The sequence below is a fragment of the Anastrepha obliqua genome, chromosome 5 (genome assembly GCF_027943255.1).
Source record: "Anastrepha obliqua isolate idAnaObli1 chromosome 5, idAnaObli1_1.0, whole genome shotgun sequence".
NCBI classification, from domain to species: domain Eukaryota; kingdom Metazoa; phylum Arthropoda; class Insecta; order Diptera; family Tephritidae; genus Anastrepha; species Anastrepha obliqua.
Window position 1 is genome coordinate 119,270,126 of NC_072896.1, and position 14,319 is coordinate 119,284,444.

General features: G+C 39.6%; 1 long non-coding RNA gene across 1 annotated transcript; it reads left to right on the forward strand.

Moving 5' to 3' along the window:
* Positions 1–10,955: 10,955 nt before the first annotated feature.
* On the forward strand, positions 10,956–11,410 carry LOC129247004 (uncharacterized). Its single transcript, XR_008582531.1, has 3 exons — positions 10,956–11,086; positions 11,201–11,257; positions 11,324–11,410. It is a non-coding gene; the product is annotated as an uncharacterized LOC129247004 (long non-coding RNA).
* Positions 11,411–14,319: the final 2,909 nt, after the last annotated feature.

Here is a 14,319-nt window from a genome sequence, read left to right on the forward strand (position 1 = left end):
ATGCCGGACATATTTTGAGTATGTCGGGGTCGATTCTGCATAGGCAGGAGGTTAACCTGCTAAAATATCCAGACCGTAATTGAGTCAAAGTTACGCGGATCTCACGAGGCAGCTGAAGCGCTTCTTCTGCAATGGGTGGGGGTTTGACTCCGATAACGGCATTCTCGGGTCAGGAGTATAGGCAGGTGGTGGGAGTCTCCCGATGAATACCGTCTAATGCCTGTCTATATAGTGTCTGATTCAGTAGTGGCAGTCGTGGATCCCGTCAGTGTAATCGAAGAGATGCTTCGTCTAGAAGGTGGATCAGGTGCCTGCAGTGATAATTCTTATAGTAACAATCCAACTGGAATAATTTGTTGACCATTTTACTTGACCTAGAGCATGGAAGTCTCGCTGTGAAGGTGTTGCAATGCAGATATTAGGCGAAATCCTATGGCTGTTCTGATAGCAGTATTTCGACAGGTCAGGAGCTTTGTCCACTGCGAATCACAAGTACTACGCGATGATAGCGAAGTTTAGTACCGACCGGCCAATTGCTTTAAATGTCATCAGCAACATTTTTTTCTTTTTCTTTGCCTCAAGTGCTGCCAGCTAACTATTTGAGGACCCTGTTACGGTTTTGGACCTTAATGGCAATTGTGGTTTATATGCGCTGAGAAGGAGATACACAAAATTTAACCGTTGACGTGTCGTGTACTTTCAACTTTGCCTGCAGTTTGATCTTCTTTGTCCAGGTAGTAAAAAGGGTCGCTGTGGATCCAGTGGGAGAAAGTTGCAGATTCTTGCCAGAGAAAAGTGAGAAAGTTTGGCATAAACGTTCACTTTGGAACACAAATCATCGATGTCATTGCCGGATGCCATTAACGAACAATCGTCAGCATAGGAGTCTAGTGAAACTCCTTCTGGTGGTTGGGGGAGCTTCTACACATAGAAACTGAAAAGCAAAGGTGAAAGAACACTATCCAACGGTAGCCCTCTCGCAGGTGCGGATTTTGTTGAAGTCCGCGGTTACCTCAGTGTGAATGCTGTGGTGGAACTGTGCATTATACGGGAGACTTGTTGACGTGTAGCTGGAATCAGGTGTTTTGTGAAGAGCGGGAGTAGGACGGCCTCAAGCGTCTTCACTATTGTAGAAAGGAGAGTTGTCGGACGATATGGCTCTCCTTGGTCTCCCAGGCTTCAGACTACTTCCCGTCCTAGAATCGTCGAGTTCGAAGGGTTAGAAGAGACACTTGGACCTACCCCACATGCTGGGTTTTTTTTAGACATCAGCACGCAGTCTAGATAGGTGAAAAACTACTGAAACGGTTGCGTTATTCCATGAATAATTAAGGTAGTATACTTCTAGTTTGCCTAGGTACTACATACTATCTTCTCCGTATACATTTTAGAAGGGCGACGAATACGATCATATTAGACAGTATGCGGAGGCATTTTCAGACTCCATCCTCGTGTAGTTCATTGAATGCTTTGTTCTAATGGACTCTGTTTATAGGAGCTCTGTTCGAGGTCCTTCTTACAGTTATGCAGATGTCTTCTTAGATGTGAGAGTGGCAGTTCGTTTTAAGGCATAACGTTTTAGGGATGATTACGAACGGTTCATCCAAAGGGGATGTGCTTTGGTAGCACAATGTTATGCTTTCTCTCCATTATCCTTTGACAACTGGACCGATCGTTTGTTTCGTTTCCGTTTTGACACCGCATGATATTATACGTGAGAAAGTTAGATAAACATTATTGATTGGCGCGATAATCGCTTGCGCGATTTTGGCCGAATTTAAAAAAGCGCTCCAGTCGTTTCTTTCTCGTGTTAACCGACGCCAGTTGGATGTACCAAGTGAAGCCAAATCCTTCTTCATCTGATCTTTTCAACGTAGAAGACGCCTCCCTCTACTACTACTGGCGGGTACCGCATCGAATACTTTCAGAACCGGGTCCTTTGTATACATTTGGGCAACATGACCCAGCCAACATAGCCGCTGGATCTTTAATCATTCCAGTATGTCAATATCGCCGTAAAGCTTATATAGCTCATTGTTCCTTCGCCTGCGATACTTGCCACCACCAACGTGAAAAGGTTCAAAAATCTTCCGCAAAATCTTTGTACATACAATCAAGAAAATGATCATAGTTTTCTAGCTCCTTCCACTTTCTCAATCTTTAGTAAAGTGACACAACTTAAGTAACGTTGCCCGAAGGAGATACAGATACTAGTTTTATAGTTCGTCCACACTCCTCACCTTTTGGTTCTTGAGAGCGAGCGAGAATGGTTTCACTAATCATATTTCGTTTACTTTAATCTGCATAAGACTTAGCGTTGAAGAGCATTAATGGCCCTTAGGTACATACTCATACATACATATATACATGAATATAAATCCACATGCTACATTTTGTAGCACACACAGTTCATTTCCCTCCAACTGCAAGTTGGAAACATAAATCCGCAATCAGTCCGCTTACTGCCTTCCCTTAGGAGAGCCTCCAGCCAATTCAGCCACGTTATTACGCAAATGTCCGCCACTTTGTCCGTTGCTGCTGCTGCCGCTATCGCTTTTGCCGCAAGCATAGCTGTTGACACTTTTTTGCCACTAATTTTTTATGTTTAATGTTGCCAACATTACGACGTTGGCACGATATTGTTGCAATTTTATTGCCCCTGCAGTTGCAATTGTCGCTCCAGTGGCTACTCGCGCTTGGTAGCAGCCAATACTTTTGTTGCATTGTGATTGTTGCAACATCACGCACTTGAATTTGGTTGCACTCGATGTGAACTCGGTTGCCGTAGTAGTGGCAGAGGCTGAGTTAGCGGCAGCGACAGTTGCAAATGTTAGCCTCAAGTGCAATCATCGACTACATCAGCAGCCGCCGCTGTTGATGCACGTAACATTAATAATGGTAGCAGCAACAATAACAAAAACATGCACTTAACGCTGAATGTGAAGCGTTTTTATTCCTCAACATTTTGTTGCTTTTTTATGTAGTCACATCATTGACTGTAGCAGCGTACGGCGTGTGATGATTGTAATTTTTTTCTGCTGTGTTGCCGCGCTGCTAATGTATTTGTAGATAACGGCATATGCGGCTACTTCGCGACAATGTGTCTGTGCTGGCTCATGCTTCCTAAATGTATTGAGTGCAGCTGCAAGTTTGTTGCTGTAATTGGAATGCGACCGACAACTTGACCAAAATGTGGATGCTCAAAATCAGTGCACTTGTAGCAGCTAACAATTGCAGCTTACTGTTGCAACTCAATTTGTTTATTTCTCTTTCTGCTCTGTTTAACCCTTGTGTGCATTGTAATGGTATTTGACATCAATTCAAGTTTATCAAAACCATCAAATAGCCTTAGCTAGCTGGATATAAGAACCATACGAAAGCTTTTGAACCAGTCGAGCTTCACTTCGTATGGCTTAAAAGAAAATATCTTAAAGTAAAGGCTGATTTAGAGGTATCGGATTTTAAATTGAAATACAACAACGAAAGTTCAGATTGACTTATTATTTTTGTTTAGAACCATTCATGACATTTATTTTTTAAAAATCCCTTTCAAATGTGGCCGTAACTGCATCATTATTCGGTAATCCGTAAACACCAATTTTGAATGGCTCGTTGAAGGGCTTCGGTCGGCATCTCGTGAATAACTTTGGTAATGTTGGCTTCCAAAGCCTCAATCGTAACTGGTTTATCCACAAAGCATTTAGACTTTACATACCCTCCACAAATAAAAATCCAAAGATGTGGTATCACACGATCCTGGTGGCCGGTCCGAGACAAGAGATAAAACGCTCACCGAAATGACGACGCAGTAAATCCATCGTTGCACGAGCTGTATAGCAAGTAGCGCCATCCGCCGTCTTGCTGGTGGCGACCGAATGTTGTGGTGTAAACGGACTTCAATTTCTGGCAACAAAAAATCGTGTATCATGTCGCGATAGCATTCGCAATTCACTGTTACATTGGTGATAGCCTCGCTTTTGAAGAAATATGGGCTGATGATTCCTCCAGCCCATAGCCGCACCAAATTGTTGTTTTCAACGGATATAATGGCTGTCCTTGGGCTCTTCCGCCCAAAATACGGCAACTTTGCTTCTTGATGTAGCCATTAAGCCAAAAATGGTCCTCATCGCTGTACGCCATAAGTTGACCTCAGCGCGCGATGAACACTTTTCACAGAGCGTCGATTTTTGTAATATAATTGTACGATTTGTAAACGTTTCATCTTTCCATGATGAAATTTCAATGAATACTAAAAAAAAGTATGTATTTAGTTTGACAGTAGTCACGCGTGATCTGTCTATTGGAAAAAGCACCTCGAATCTGATCACCCATTTCTTCGTGAATATTATCATATCGGTTTCGAAAAAGAGAACACTCACTCAGTGGCTGTGCACTAGCTCTAAAGTATTGCATGTCTGCCCATGGACTTATCCTTTCTAGAAAACAGGTTTCCCTTTGAAGTAGAAGTCTAACAGGGCAAAATGAAACTTGTAAAACGTATAGCAAAGGTAGAACAAAGAGAATTCTGCAGGACTTTCTATTTCACCACCCCACGGATTGCAGATTGCCCCTTAGTTGCCCTGTGTTTTCGTTTCTTCGTTGAGTGGTTTGACAGAAAAGAGGCTTGGCAATTTTTTAAGACTCGCTAAACGTATCTGCGAGGACAAAACGAAGTACCTCCTGTCTTCAAACAAACAGTCGGCGCACTCGCGTATCGGCACCAACGTCACTGTTGACAGTTATAATTTCGAGGTTGTAAAAGACTTCGTGTATTTAGAAACCAGCATCCTACACTTCTAAGCCCTCTATTCTTCTGGATGCGTCTGAAAACCTCGTAGCTGGTGTCGCTTATATTAGATATAATTTGTGGGGGTTGGACAAGTCTAAGCATTAAGTCAGGAGACCATTGTACTACGTCCTTTATAAAGTTTATACTGTAATTTGTTATTGTATAAATTTGTGTCAATAAATAAATATTCTTCTTGCAACATGGGAACTAGTTTTATGGTCTACTTGTATATGACATTGCTGTCACTTAGTCAAGCTAATCTAACCTAAGCTGTAGAAAAGGGTATATTCCCTCCTCTTTTACAAATGCTCCGGCATTACGTATGAATAAAAAATTAACCATTCCCATGGCAGCCGGTTCTACGTTACCGGAATGACTCGGGTTTTTCCCGACCAAGGGTTGCCGCCCTAGTAAACTAGCCTTGTCTAGTAAATAGTATATCACCCCAGCCCTTATGTCACAGGAGCAACTCCTCGCAGCAACTTTGCTCTAAATACTTCTCCTCAGGGCTGGTATTGCATCCAACTCTGGGCCAGAGGTATTCTATTGCTGTGTATGCCATAAAAGGCTCCACCCGAACTCCACCTCGGTTAGATGCAATAAGTGCAACGGGTGGAGCCACTTTAAGACCTGTTCAGGCCTTAAGACTCATAAGGAATGGTCCACACGGTATACTACTCTACTACTACTTTTCCCCCCTGATAGGCCGGTACCACCAACCGCCGCCACAACCCATACCTCCACGGTAAGGAGCCTATCCACGACTCCCCCGACTTAGTCCATCTCCTTCCCTCCTGCTCCAACCCCAGCGCGGGGACAAACCAGCAGCTCTTGGTACCCCGCACAGTCTGTTCAGTGTGTCAGAGCGGAGTGCCTCGGAACCTGACATCAGTCAAATGTAATTCTTTTCGGAGATGTTCCGGTCTGCGCACCACCCGTGAGTGGTCAACTGACGACGTTGGCGCGGCAGCCCACCACCATCAGGCCGCAATAACTACAGCGGAATGCACAGCAGGCCCAACGTCCCTCACCCCCCGAGTTACTACTACCTTATCAAGAAGCTTTAAGCTTCATCAATATAACTGCAACGGACTCACGAGTAAGGTCGACGAGATAGTTGAATTTATGAGCCGACACAGTATCCCAATAGCTGCGATCCAGGAAACCAAGCTGCACGCTAGGTCCTCTCTGATCACCAGGAATGGCTATAACGTGCACAGACACGATCCCGAGAGAGACAATGGTGGTGACCTAGCGTTTATAGTCCACCACACAGTACAGTATCGTTTTATTGGCATCGACTGCATGGACAGCACATTAGAATGGCAAGGTATAGCTGTCCGGACAGGCGATGCCGAGCTGGAAAATTTATAAATAAAAACTTAAATTTCGTTTGAAATTCGACACTGTTATTGATCTGTTGGTTTTTTTTCATTTCTTGCCACGCACACAAGGGTTTATTATTATTTTCATTTCGTATTTTTTCTGCAGTCTCTTCCGTGGCAGCCAGTTTAAAGTAAAGTAGTTGGCTTAAAGTGATTGTAAAAAAGCATCGCTGGTTTGTAGTTGCTGGAACATCGCTGGATCATGCGTAGTGCTGTGTTGCTGTTGTTTTCATAGTTGTTGTTGTTGCACTTGTGGCAGCATTCAACAAGTAACAAGCTTCCTAACCTATTGCTACTGCTTCTTCTTTGACGTTACCGATTGTCATTTTCCCATCAGCTGCGCACACGACTACTGACCACTTTGGCAGTAGCAACAAGCACGATGTAGCAACAACAACACGAACAACGGCAACAAATGCAAACACGATCGGCTGACTATGATTCGACTGCCGCCACTTCATTTTGCTCGCATTTAGGCTTTTTTCACCTCCTTTTAGTGCTTCGCTTTGCCTTTCTGCGTTCGAAACGAGCGACTTTTTTGCTTCGCTTTCTGGTTGTTTTTGCCCATTTGCTTGCAGTTGGTCAGCGATTTTTTAATGTCAATAACAACTGTCGTATTGTGACTGTTTGGAGGAAGAAGGCAAAATATATGGTTGTATGTATGTGTATGTATGTATGTAAATGCGTAACGGCAAAGAAAAAAATAAATTTGTTGCTGTTGCTCGCGCGCATTGATCGCTATCGGCTGGGAATCACGCCGCATGGGGTGCCAGTCGTGGCGCATTGGCGCGCTTGCGTAATGCGTAAATTGGCACCTCCACTGCACTCCATGCCGGCGATTCACTCCACTTTCGAATGAGGCTGTAAACACTCACTTCTTCATGGGTATAAAAGAAATAATTAAAAAACACAAAAAACCAGATGAAAATAATTTGACGCAATTCCCGACACAAAACACTTCTTTCATATTGGAAAATTGTATTGTCATAGGTAATTGTAGCTCATAAAATGCATGCGCAGCACCAAAAAGGGGGAAAAAATTTAAGGAAAATAACTCAAAAATTGTGAGCTTTTCATCTGCATTTGCATAGAATGGTCAAATAAGCAGCAAAAATGATTTGATTTCGGTTTTGAGATATTCGAATTCAAGTGGCATGACATTGTTTGTATTTCTTGTTGTTCTTTTTCGTTTTTGTTTTTTTGTTTTTTCTTCGCTGGTTTGTTACAAATAATTGTAAACCCTGTTGTAGCAATATTGCATCATCACACACATCCGCGTTGTCAATATTGCCACTTAACTGCCGTTCCATTTGACATTCCGATTCACAAAATGCTTTGATTGAAGATTTCTTGTTACAGATTTTGTGTTCAAAAAACAGAAACAAAAAATCATTATTGGTGAAAGTACTTTAATTTTTGTGTTGCGTAATGATGAGCTGATTTACAAGTGTCTTTCGATTTGTTACACATTTTCAATTACATGGAATTGCATGAGCGCAAGGAAGTAGTTATGAATTGATGGATCTCACGATCCTAAAATATGATATGGTAACACGGATGCCACTAATTGACATTTGGCGAAATTGACAGAAATAATAATAATCAATGGGATAATGTCACAATGGATTCGAATGGCATGGCAAGGCATGCAATATTGATATGAAGTTATCGATAAATTGGCAACTGTATTCTCCATTTTGTTCTAAATTGCCTCGAGATTAAATGAAAATTCTAAAACCATTGATAACTTACGATTGGTTAGATTTATACTAATTTTTTCTGGTGCATTTTCTGCATATAACGAATGCATGAAACACCATCCACAAAAATTATTGTTGAAAATCAGAGCGATTTTTTACCTACTTGAAACTTGCACTATATTACAAAAGGCCTTTCAAGGGTGTCATCTAAATGACGTTAGTGAATAATTACTAGACGGCATCTTTTTGTATGCCATCTTTGACATCTATCAAGTAGACAGATGTACAACTGTAACCATAGATGCTTATACGATAGAACAACGCGTTAAAATGTTTGAAATTTATAATTTAAATGGTTATCTTTAGGAAAGGAAAACATATCGCAAATTTCGTGATTTTTTCGTAGAAATAATCATCCGAGTGAGTCGACGATAATTCAAAGGTTGGTGAGAAAATTTCAGCAAACTGGCTCTGTCGATTATAAAAAAAGAGCTGGCAGACCAAAAGCTAGACGTTCTGTTGAGAATTTGCTGCTGGAGCTCAAAGTGTTGCTGAACAACCTTCGACAACGATAACTCGACGTTCTCAACAATTGGGCATTTATGAGTTGACTGTTTGGTGGATTTTATCTGTAGAAGTGCTCATGGTGGATATTTAAATGACGTAATTTTTTACATACCTGAGCTATAATAGAAACAACAGGAACTTTGTTCTGTTAACTTAGAGCTTATTTATTCAAAATAGCCCCCTCTGGTTTCGATACACTGTTTTGCGCGATCTAAAAACTTTTTGGAAGAGTGTTTCAGGTCATTGACCGGAATGTCCTTCAGTATGTCGGTACAAACATTTTGTATGGCCTCTACAGACGCAAAACGTTTTCCTTTCATGGCAAAACGCAATTTACCGAATAGGTAGAAGTCAAAGGGAGCCATATCCGGCGAATATGGTGAGTGATTGATGGTTAAAATGCGATTTCTAGTCAAAGTCACAAGAGTGGATCGATGAGATGGTGCATTATCATGGAATAAGCGTCAGCTTCCTCCTGCGCGGTTTTCAGGACGAATTCGACGAATGTGAAGCAACAAATGCTTCAAAACGCCAAAATAGAAAATGGCATTGACGGACATTGGCCCGTTGGCACGAACTCCTTGTGGACAATTCCCTTAGAATCGAAAAAACAAATGAGCATCGACTTGATTTTTAACTTCTCCAAACGCGATTTTTTAGGTGTTGGCTCGTCTGGGGCCTTCCATTCTGCACTTTGACGCTTAGTTTCAGGTTCATGTTGGAAACACCCCGTTTTATCACCCGTTACAATGTTGTAAAGGAAGTTCTCGTGTTTGCTCGCCTCTTTAATGAGGTCTGTCAAATGTTGAATTCTGAGCAATTTTTGGTCCTCAGTTAACTTGTGCGGAATGAAACGTGCACAGACCTTTCGTAAGCCCAAAGGATCAGTTAAAATGCGATAAATCGATGTTTTCGAGATATTTAACTCCGATTCCACGAATTTCAACTATGATTGCGGTTCATTTTTGATAAATTTACGAACAATTCCGATGGAGTTTTTGGTGATTACTGATTTTGGGCGCCCGTATGTTCATTGTCATTTATGTCCTCAGTGTAAACCACTCATGAACTCTGGCATGAGATAGCCATCATCGCCATCAACTTTTTCATGAATTCAAATGTTTCGGTAAACGCTTTACCGATTTTAAAACAAAATTTGATATTAGCTCTTTGGTCAAGACTCAAACATACTGACACTTTAGACGCAATAACTTCGCTTTTACTGAACCGAATGCCACAAAGCTTTCACTGGAAGTCAGCTAGGGATGTAACTTTCAACGCACTAACTCATTAAAAAGATGAAATAAAAATATTAAAATAAATATAAAAACAAATGAATTGTGAAAACTTGTCGATGAGTCCCTATGCTACATTTATTCAAGGCAGTATTAATTATTAGTTGTAGAAGAATCAGCTCATGGGCTGACGTTACATGGAACGTGTTTAAAAAAACAAAAATTGAGATTTAGTTGGGGATATTCGAAAGAAATCAACCAATAACACTTCATTGCCGTCTGAACAACGACTGATTGGACGACTGTGTGACTATGTGTGAAATGATCGTGCAGAATTCGGCTGCCGAATTCCCAAGTGACGTGGCAGCTGAAGTTCCCCTCACAATTCCCGTTTTCACCATAGTTAAAGAGTAAACCTTGTAAATTTAGCATCCTTGTTTCATACATAAGCCCCAAAGACTATGAAACATGATGAAATAAAAATGAAGTATTTCGACTAAATTTGTGGTATTTTATTCATAAAATATGGCTTATTAAATTTCCTTCTTATTCTAAGTCTTTTATTATAGGTTTGCTTCTGTTTTTCACACAATTTACAGATAACAATGAGCAATTTAAACACATGAGTTAACAATTTACCTGCATACGTACATATTATATAACATTATGAACAGTGGCGGATTTACACTAAGTGCCAACGGTGCCTGCGCACAGGGCGGCAGATTCTACAAGGGCGGCAAAATTTGGAGAAGAAAAAAAAAAACAAAAAAAAAAAAATATACTCGAGGAGCGGCGGGTATTAGGGGCCACCTCAGGGAAAACGTTTATGGAGAAAATAAGAAGCTGATCTCGGATTAGTTTCTAACTGTTCATGTCACAACATATGATAAAATTATCTCCTCTGAACGAGATGTTGTAAAATGTGAACGAGGGTTAATATTGAATCGCAGCTAACTTATGTTAGCTAAAATAAACTGATTCATTTTTAAACATAGTTACGCTCAGTTTTAAATTAGGTCCGGCGCTAAAGTTTCAATTCCATTAAAACGCAGTTTGCAACGCCCTCTCATTCTATAGCAAGCTACTGTCAGCTGTGATCAGCTGTTCGGTTTATTCGCTACTAAGTCAACATACTATCTTGATATATTTAACGTTTTTCCAATTAATCTGGATTGTTTTTGATTCTTCCGGAGATAATAATTCACATATATATTATATGTACGGAAAATATGAGTGACGGGCGCCAAAGGCTAAGTGGGCACGCATATAAAAAGCGTGCTCTCGAGAAAAATAATAAGGAGAAGGAAGTTTTGAACAAGACTCCAAAATTACATAATTGTTTCACGAAAAAACATGGTACAGAAGAGAAAGCTGGTCCGGAAAAAGATTGTTTAGTCTTAGAGAACAAAGGTACGTCTCATAAGGATTAATATTAATTGCATGTCCAGAGGAAAATATGTATTTTCACAACTCGCGTACAGTGAGTACAGCTGTTGAATGATTGCTTTAATTCTTCGTTTGCAGATGACAACGATGTGACTGTTAAATTTTTAAGTAACATATCACTATTTCAACCTGATGGTATGGGCTCACTTCCGACAACGAATAATGATGTCGATATTCTCAGTACGACTTCTTGTTTTCTAGCTTCTACAAAAGAGAAAAAAGAAATTAAAAATCTAGCTACGAGCGACGAAACAACAGATATCAAGTCGAACGAGAAAATGATGAATGATGATCCAGGAACCTGGATAATTAGTGACTTTATCAGAGATTACGTAGCGGAAAATGGATGCAGTCAGAACAAAAAGCTCGATTTTTCTATCACAGAAAGAGTTTATAGCGATGGAAAGGCTCGCAAGTTGACGGAAACATTATTCGAGAGAAAACTGCTCAATGGTGAAAAAGTCCAACGCCTTGGCTTAGTTATTCAGCAAGTAAGAAGTCTGTTTATTGCGTTACCTGTCTTCTGTTTGATGCAGATTAGAGATATGGAGGAGCTCGTTTAGCAGAGCATGGGAATTCGAAAAATCACATAAAAAATATGACGATCCTCAAGTACGAAAAGTCAGACGTGATCGCATTTAAGGTGATGTGTAAAAACTTCATCTCATAAAAGCAATCATTCCTTTTTTTGCTCATCTAATAAAGATTGATAATATGTTTAAGTAAGAATGCTGCTCTGTGGGTTCAATTGGATTCTATTTTTCAAGATGTGCTACTATATTTTATGCTATTTATTACATTTTCTTAGCACTTAATTTATAATTAAACAATAAAAATTTTGCTCAACAATAAATTTGTTTGTTACACCTGTTTATTGTGTAGTCGACGATTTTCTGTACTACAATACAAACGCGCACACACAAATTTAAAAAATTTGGGCGGCATTCTTCATGGTGCACAGGGCGGCATTTTGTGTAAATCCGGCACTGATTATGAAGATTACAAAACATTTTATTATTGCACTTTCGTTGATGTGGACACCGAGCTTTCTCGGTTCGGATTATAGTACATCATTTCTAATGCAATCATGTTTTTCCAACGAATGATAGGAGTACTTGCGTTTCAGATGTACGCATCAGTTGTTTTGTTTTTGATTGAATTTCTCTGTGATTAAAATCATCCTTAAGCTCAATTTTTGAGCAATGGAATAAGTGCGCACATTGCGTTCCGACTTAACGATGTCCATGAATTGATCAACATTTTCGAACAATCATCTTTGACGTCCATATGATGAGGATAGAATCGTTCGAATCTCCACTTTACTGTTTTGTTCGATTCTACATTACCGATGAATTGGCCAACTGCGGATCAGCGGTTATCCCACAGGGAGCAGAGCCAATAATCGGAATCAGTTCTACAGGAAACATGAATTGAATTAGCGATTATGTATCCAATTTACATCAAGAACGATCGTCCAATGTAGAACTCTGCAGCTTGAGATAAACCCGAACAGAAAACTATCGAACTTTCTTCTAAAACTTGGTAGAAAAGTAGTTCGGTATATGGTCGGCATTAGTAAAGGCACAACCCCTATGACGTTGGAATCGTTGAGAACCCGAATTGCCTGTCTTACTTAGAGGTGCGGGATAGCACTGAGCATTTTCTCTGTGAGTGTCCTGCCTTTGCTACGGTAAGGTTACGAATTTCGGGTTCCGAACTGAAGGATATTTTCAGATTTGCCAAAGAACCTGGAGAATTCTCACAGGACTAGCTTTCTCTATCTATATTTCTATTTGATCTCATCTTTTCTGTCACTTCTCTCCTTTCCTCCTTGACTGACCACCCTTTTACTTTCGAGAGCTTTGAATACGATGGGTTTTTTTGGATGGGTGTTTTAGGAGTTACCATTCTCTTTGTGCTTCTTGGCGTGCCTTCTCAAATTTTAATTTAACATTGCATCATCGCAGGATGCATCGTTTTTTTGTTTTTACCCTTCTTTGGCTATGCAATTTTTCCACCTATTTACCACCTTCGTTTGCTGTGTTTTTTGTTCCATTCAGGATGTTAACAATGAAAGTCAACAAAGAGAATATTCGGTACTTTTTATAGTTTTTCTTTGATAAAAGCGTAAAGCGAAAATGAAAGCCAGACCGCTGAAATTGTAAATGCTGTTTGTGGTTCCGATACTAATTCTGTGCAATTTTGGATTCGTCGAATCCGTTCAGGCATTTTTGATGTTAAAGATGCACCACGCACAGGCAGGACCGCCGTCCAAAATGTAGATAAAATCACAGAAATAGTCGAAGTTGATCGCATTTTAGTAGTTGTAGCAGCGCTCAGCAGCCAAAGATTGACCATAAAATAATTTTAAACTACTTGCGCAAAAATTGTATGCAAAAATAATGAATTTCTTTTTCCCCAAATTAATATAGTAAAAATGTTGTAAATTAAAGTGTCAAACTTTGTACGAAATTCCCTAAAATTTTACTAATTTCCATGAATTATCATCAAAACTTTCCAGTTTTTAAACCGAACCTCTGGAAAGTTACTGGGTACGTAAATGCATAGTCCATTCAATTTAAAAGTAGCAAAGTATAAATTAAAAGTCACTTACAAATTGCTTTGGTTTTGGCAAGTTTTTTTTGTTTGGATAAACTGTTGTCTTCTCCGAACATGAGATTTGTATTGAGGAAAATGTTTAATATCGTTTGCGAAAAAAAAAATTGTTGAAAAACAATGCGATTTTGAGCGGCTCGAAACTTTAAGTTTCTTATATCAAATTTTAATGGGCTATAAAATTGTATACCGACAAGTTTTCTCAGACTTTCGCTTAAAAAGGTTAAAATGCTGATGATAATTTTTTTAAAATTTGTTAAATTTTTGAGAATTTCGTACAAAGTCTAAAACTTTAATTTAGCTATTTTTGTTAAACAATTAACTAAATTTTTTGTATAAGATTTACTAAAAAATTTCCGTGGAAAATGAATATTGTAGAAAGATGAGATACGCCAAAGTGTATAAAAAAAGTGTACGTATGTACGACTCACTCCTTTTCAATATTAGTTCGGCAACATAAGTTCAGATTTCCGGCTATCCGATGAACTACGTATAAAAACTGTCATTAGCGGGTTTAAATTTTCTATTCTTCCAGTGGCAAAAAGAGAAACACATTCTTTAATGATCTACTTTTAATTGTT